Source organism: Pleurodeles waltl, chromosome 7 (genome assembly GCF_031143425.1).
Source record: "Pleurodeles waltl isolate 20211129_DDA chromosome 7, aPleWal1.hap1.20221129, whole genome shotgun sequence".
Lineage (NCBI taxonomy): Eukaryota > Metazoa > Chordata > Amphibia > Caudata > Salamandridae > Pleurodeles > Pleurodeles waltl.
In genome coordinates, this window is record NC_090446.1 from 1469330366 (window position 1) to 1469337816 (window position 7451).

Below are 7451 nucleotides of genomic sequence, written 5' to 3' on the forward strand. Positions count from 1 at the left end.
TGGGTACCATCGTAGACAAAAAAACAACATTCAATATGCTCCCACCTCAATTTTGCCACTAATGGTGTCCATCTACAGGGTGGCCCTTAAGTAAACAAATTACCTCTTGTATGCTAGGACCGGAATTTGGTCATGGTTTCCCTCCCACAGAATAGCCTGGCTGTCCTACCTTAAGTCAGGAATTACTGTTAGCCAGAGGCATCATGTTGCAATGGGCACCGCTATGCTAAGAATGTCCTCCAGTATGCCAGCGACAGCATTTTTTCATGCCTGTCCCTATATGGCAAGTACAACTCTAGCAGATAAGTATCATGTTAAGAATTGTCTCTAGTGTACTAGCACAAGTACTGTGCCAGGGGTCCTCTATAAATCAAGTATGCCAGGGCCAACTGCAGACTTGCCAGCATAACAACACAAAATCTCTCATACTCACTTACATTCACTCACTCATTCACGTTCACTCTCATTTGGATATTCTCATACATTTTCTCAGACTCACTCATTCCTTTTCACTTAGTCTTACTTATTCTCACTCTGACTCAAGCTTTCTCATTCTTTTGCACTCATTCTCAGTCACATTCAGTCTTACTCATACTTTAGTACTCCCTCAAACTCACTCGCACGCAGTCTCACCAGAGACTGTTTAAGGCTTGGGCAAAGTGGGCTCTGGCCCAGGGCCCTCAGCCTGTCAAGGTGATCACTGATAGAGCCACCACTGTTCTGCAGAGTCTTGCCCTGATGAACTTGAATCATTCTTAAACAGCACTGTTAAAAATACTGTTTTCCTTGAAAAGAATGTTGATTTGGGTGATGTGTGTGAGAGTCTATTATCAGCATTTTGCAGAGAAATGTGTTTCTGTTTCATGCAATATCCATAAAACAGGGGACCTCACAATATTAGTGAGCTGCTGCTGTGTTACAATATTAGACTAACAGGTCACTATCCCTGAATATTAGATGTAAAAATTTAGAATTTGGAGGTGTTGGTGGTTGTCAGTGGCCCGGCCAAAGAGGGCATGAAAGTGGCGAAACTGGAACATAAATTTAAAGCTGTTCTGAACAAGGGCCCCTAAATATGCTTGGCCGATGGCCCCTAAAATGCACAAGATGTCCCGGAGTCGTTTTTCCAGCTCACTATGAAGCATTCATTCTCACTCACAGTTACATTCATTCACTGTGATGCACTCCCATTCATTCCCATTAACACTGCCTCACGCTCTCTGACAGTCTATACACTCGTTTTGTTCATCCTCACTAACTCACCCTCACCTCCAGTAATTCCCTCTAATTCCCACTCATTCTAACTCGCTTAATGACTCTCAGTCCTATTAATTCTCACTCACTACCAGTCACTCACTCTCTCTCACTTTAACACACACACGTCCACATATGCACGTGCTCTATCTCACACAAAGGCAATTTCACACACTGAAACAACACACATTTCAAAGCATTTACCTTACCTCTCCAGTTGTCAGCGAATATGTACCCATGAGGTTGAAAATCACTCTGCTTTTGACACCGATTGTGCCATTTCAGAGGCCAGGGGTCTCACAAAAGCAGTGCCAGGGGTTGCAGCTGTTACCCCTGAAAACCTTGAATCAATGTTCATTCCCCCGTTTCTCCAAATCTCTGCTTGTGTATGTATCCTGTGTGCCCCATCTCACTCTCCCTATGTCTCTTTCTGAGTTGTCTCACACCAGTCTCTCTTAATTACTTCTCTTACTGCTGTTTCCTACTCTCTCGCTCTATCTTGAAAATTTCTGTCTCTGCTTTCTCTCACCCATGTCTCTCAGATGTATCTTTTTCACAAGTCCACCCTATCTGTCCCTTTTGTCACACCTGCCTCTTCCTCTATTTCTTCCTCACTTAGCCGTGTCTTTTTCATTTTTCCACCTGCCACATTTCTCACCTGCGCTTCCCTCTCTGTAGTCTCTTTGGCCTGGTGCTGTTATTGTTCACCTGTCCGCGTGGTGCCTGTTTGTGTTCTCTTCCTCTCTTCTAGTCTCTCAACTGTCCCCGGTCATGTATTAACGTTTCACTTCCCTCCCTCTCACCTGACAACGCTTGAGGGTGTGAGACAGTGCTTAATTTGTGCACGTTGATTCAGGTGCTGAGCACCGGCACTTATTTTTGAGGGCCGGCGCTTATTCTTCTGCCTCAAGCATTTGCTGCGAGCAAAAGACACATATGTGAAAGACGGAAGAAGGAAAAACTAAAAAGCGTCATAAAGGGAGAAAGTAGAAAGTTGCAGGGTGAGCTGAAGGGGAAGGGGTGGCCGTAAATGGATTGAAGAGGCCCGAGATGGCTTCAGGATTACGCTGCCTCAGTATTCAGTGCTGGCAGATTTAATTACAGCAGCCTCGAGTTTAAGAGAAGGGCTTTGAGCACCGGCACCTCTTAATTTACAAATTAAGCACTGGTGTGAGAGATATTTGGACTCCTTTTTTCACATTCCTCTAAACTAGCAACAATAAACCAATGATGTTGCAAATGTTAGTTTTGGTTGGAGGACATCCCTACAAAGCACACTGCTAGGGCAGCTCATAACAGGGTCCCCAGTTCAGAAAGGTGGAAACACTTTGCTTCAGTGCAGTATCAGTTTCACTGCTGAGTTTATTTCTGTCAGCCAAAGGTTCCTGTTTGCTGTGGGGATAAGAACATTTAAAAAGGCTTACAAGAGCACTGTTTAACTATTGTTCCTGGTTTGTGGCCTTTTGTGTCAGGGATCACATGGGGCAATTCTGGCAAGCCCTAAATGACGTCCATGTTTGTATGTGTGCTGGACAGAGGAGCATACTTGGAAAGGTAATCTTTATCCAACTTTACACCTCCCTTATGGAGCGAAATCCTTTTGATGGAAATCCTTTTTTAACAAAGTTAGTAGAGAGGAATTCGCGTCGGAATCTTCAGGCAGGTGCATGGGAACGTCTGTGACCACCCACGTTACACCTCGTTGATGGAAGTAGGATATTGTGTGACTTAGGGGCTGATTACGAGTTTGACGGAAACATCCATCCGCCAAACTTCCAACGAGGAGGTCGCCATGGTGCTGGTGACCTCCCCCGGGCCCCATTACAACGTTCCCACTGGGCTGACCAGCAGGTAAGAGGTTTTCCACGTGTCGGCCCAATGGGAAAGGTGCTCCATTGCCACTGGCTCACAATAGAGCAGCAGACAGTGCTCATTTCAAGGGTGCTGGGCAGGGGGACCCCTGCACTGCCCATTCCCCGGGCTTGGGCAGTGCAGGGCCCCCCCATGTGGCCCCCTGCACTTGTTCTCTGCCAGCCTTTTCATGGAGGTGAAAACCGCCATGAAAAGGCTGGTAAAGAACATCAGCAAGGCAGCACTGAGTTCAGCATCGCCCTGTCTGATTACAACCTGCATCGCCGTCAGCCCGTCGCGATCAACGATCCTGGCGGGGACGGTGGTAAATTGGCAGGTCTGCCTGCCAACTTCATAATGTGTCGGTCGAACCGCCACAGCCGCAGTGGTCCGACTGCCATTGTGGTTCTGCAGCAATAGGACCGCCGGACTCATAATCGGGCCCTTCATGTTACTTTAGGGCTACTTTCCACTACAATTCTGGATTTCTGCCAGAAAGTTAACTCCAAAACAACACTTTGCATCAGGTTGGAGTAACTCTTGTGATGCAAACTAAGCACAAAGCGTTAGTAAACCTGCCCCAGAAACCCAGGATTTGAAACGTAACACAATGGAGTCAAACTAATAAAATCGTATACCCAAAGCAATTATTTTAAGCAGTCATAAAATAACAAAACATTGAGGAAAAACAATAAGATTCTATACCTAGGCTTGTAACTCACATGCAACACTTTCATTCCCGTTCATAGCTCAATGTGCTATATTATAATCACTGTAAGTTATGAACTCCAAGTAACAAAAGGATCACTGCGATAAAAGCAGTAACCTACATAAAACACTAATGTGTGACCTGACTGTTACACGTTGTGGTTTGCAGCAGGGTTATTAACCCTCTATGCTACTTTATCAGGAGTCAAATCTGTGACTAGACAAATTACAGTTTACTCTATCAAGTGCTTTAACCAACAGACTTATCATGCCATTGTTATCCCCTGAAAAATGCCGGCACACAAAGACCTCTTCGGGCTCCTGTTATCTCGCTTCAGCCTGTCATGCAAAGGGTGGCCCTCAAGCTTGGCGGTGGATGCGACTACAGAGGTTGCACCGCCCTGAACTGGGGGCTCTTTCTGGCCTATTGCTCTGAGGTCTATCACTAGACTGCCCTAAGCATTAGAGAAATCCCATGTACCCACCCCCACATTTCTCTTAGCCAGAAAAAGAGCTTTCTGGCCTGATTTCCATATTAATAAACCTACAATGGGATGCCGCCCATTGGTCTATTGTGGCAGTATAGTGCCCAGCATCCATCCAACTCACCAAGGAGCAAGTTGTCATCAGGGAGGTATTGTGTCTCAACTTCAAGCATAGTCAGCTTCAGCATATGCAGCTGCACCCCCTTATCTCTCTTAAGGGCAGAGATGTAGCCAGGTAGCTCTCCCTTTCATGACTGGTTAAAAGCCTACCCCAGTGTGAGCGGGGAATTAACAGAACTCTCATTTAACTTAAAAACTGCTTGATCTCTTTTCTGCTTTTAACTAGTGGCTTTTCATAAAGTAAAATATTCCTATTTTGAAATGCCCAACTTTTAAGGTAAAATTGTAAATCAGAGCAACGTAAAAACAAACAAATAAATACTGGGAAAGATTTACTCGCAAATCGGTGCAAAATGTATATTTGTGTTTACTTTCCAGAGAAAATGTTTTGTGTCGGAAAGTTGCCGAAAGTAACACAAAGCAGAGCTTCGTATTACTTTGCATAAAGGGAACTTTCTATGCAGGTACATGGGCGCTCCCAATCAACCACACATGTTTTTTTTATGCAAAACAATAGTAGACTGTTTTTTTCACCAAAGAATAACGCCTCATTGAGGCATGCATGAAAAGGAAAAGGTTTTTTGACTTTACATGTGTGCTGCACTGTATAGCACACATCCAAAGTGGGAAAAGTTGTAAAGATTGTCTAGGCATGGTATTTTGTAATGGTAGCGTACCCTTACATTACAGAACCTATGCTAGACATGACGCAGACACCTTTGCACTATTGAGCAAATGTGTGAGCGCTGCGCTAGGCAGCCTGATTGTTGAATGGGTCTAGGGCGGAAGCTGGACAGTACCATATAGTAGATATGGTGTTTTTCTGCTCTTTCCCTCTCACACAAAGCTTCACTTACTGCACTGTGTTTTGAGACGCCTGTGTATATCTGGGCCATATAGTGTGCTGTCCCCGAGTAGGATAGGCTAGCTTCAGTAAACCCTATACACACCACACCTCTATAAACTGCATGCAAAGTATGCAATGGCGCTTCTAACATAGAAATCATTTGTGAACGGTATTCTGCTGCTTATAAGGGTGGGCCAGTGCTGTGTTTATCCTCTAAATGATATGACAAGTAGTATTTTTGCTGTAAACCTCTGATAGGCCACTATGCCATTCTATATCTGGTACACGCATTTTCAGCACTGTGCTTTCCCTTTACAGATTTTTGTTTGAGAGTATTATTTAAGTTGTTTCAAGTGAGCTGAAAGATGGCTATGCATTCTGAGCTGGCCTACCAGACAGAACAGTCGTCTGTTTGTGAAAGACATTTTGAAAACTTTCCTGGGACTGAATTCCATCTACTGCTTACTATTGGCTTTGTATTTTGTAACTCACTATTGCTTGCTTTATTTGCTTTAGGCTGGCCACCATGTCTTTACCCCTCCTGTGGTACATAACCTGTTTACCACCCCTTTGACTGGTTTCTTGTATTCTTCCACAAGTGCTCATTTTCTGGGAACTATTTTTCCTTTTTTTATGAGGCACGCCACAATATTACAGGCGTTTTCAGTCGGCTCCCTTTTATGCTAGTTCGGGAAACAGTAATTGTGCTGTACTTATTGGAGAAGGTATCCTGCCTGCTATCTTTCTGCTTGACTGATTCTACTTATCTTTGTCACTTTGATTATCAGTCTCTCATGCCTGTGAGGAACAATGTTCTGTCTATGAGCTTGTTTATTTAGGTCAGTGCTCTTTACTAACAGCATAACTTAAACAAGTCTCTTTCTCAGTTTCACTCCAGTGCCATGGTCAATGCACGTAGGGGACTGGGGGAGTGCTGAAACACCACCAAAATAGCATGCTGGAGCTCAGAAGTGAATGAGCAATTAATAGGCCTTTAAAAATGTGTTTTTATATTCTCATATTTGCACTGCATTCAAGCATTCAATGGCAGAGGTCAGTGTAAGGCTCTGACTTCCAGGGAGCTTGGTGTTTACTTGCATTCCTCTGAAAGCAAAGTGAGATGACTTATGTTACAGTCTTTCTGAGTATAGGGATGTGAAAAGGTTGTAGGCTGTAACTTTTTTCTAGCAGACAACAAACATCTAAATGCCTGTAAATGAACATCACAAATATTTCCAAATATATCAGAAACAGGAAAGCACAAAAGAAACGTTTTGTCTTATTCTGAGTTGTGGTGGAACAAATATTTTAAAAGGATAAATAAAAAAAATCAATACACTAGGTGATGCAGATTTCTATTGAAAATGTGTTTGCTGTAATGGCAGTGCACTTCCACACATTTATACAGCACTCCACCCAACTCGACTATACACCACTCAACTTCACTCTACACCATTGTACTCTCCACCACTCTATGCTACTCCAGTCTATGCCTCCCCACAACACTCAACTCTATGACACTTTACTCTTCACCACTCTATTACACTTCAATCTATTCCACCACACTGCACAACACTTTACTCTGTGCATTCCACTCTATGCCACTCCACGACACCCCACTCCATGACACTTTACTCCACTATGCTCCACTGTACAACATGCTATGGCACTCTATGCCACTCCACGGCACCCCACTCTTTGCCACTCCGGGCTACTTTGCTCCACTCTATGCCACTTCCCTCTACAAACGCTACTCCACTCTAAGCCACTGTACACCACTCCATTCTAAACTACTCCGGTCTATGCCACTCCACTCAAGGACACTGTACGCCATTCTATTCTACCCCACTCTACTCCACTCTATGCCACGCTACTCTAAGATACTCCACTCTATTCCATTCCACTCTAAAACACCCCATTCCAGTCCGCACCACTTTCCTCAAGTCCACTAACTTTTAACCATGGTGAACAGCAGCCACCCTGGAGCATAAAATAACTGAAACACACTGGTAAAGCCAATAGTTTTCATACAGGCGCGAGCTATTGGCTTCTTCAATACTTGTTCTACTGGGCATTTCCCCAGTGGGCTGGAGCCCAGGACAGCCTGTGGTACCTTTGTCACAGCAGGACCGACAAGTTTCAAGAGCCTCCTCAGCTCCAGTCGATATTTACAGCGGCAACAGACG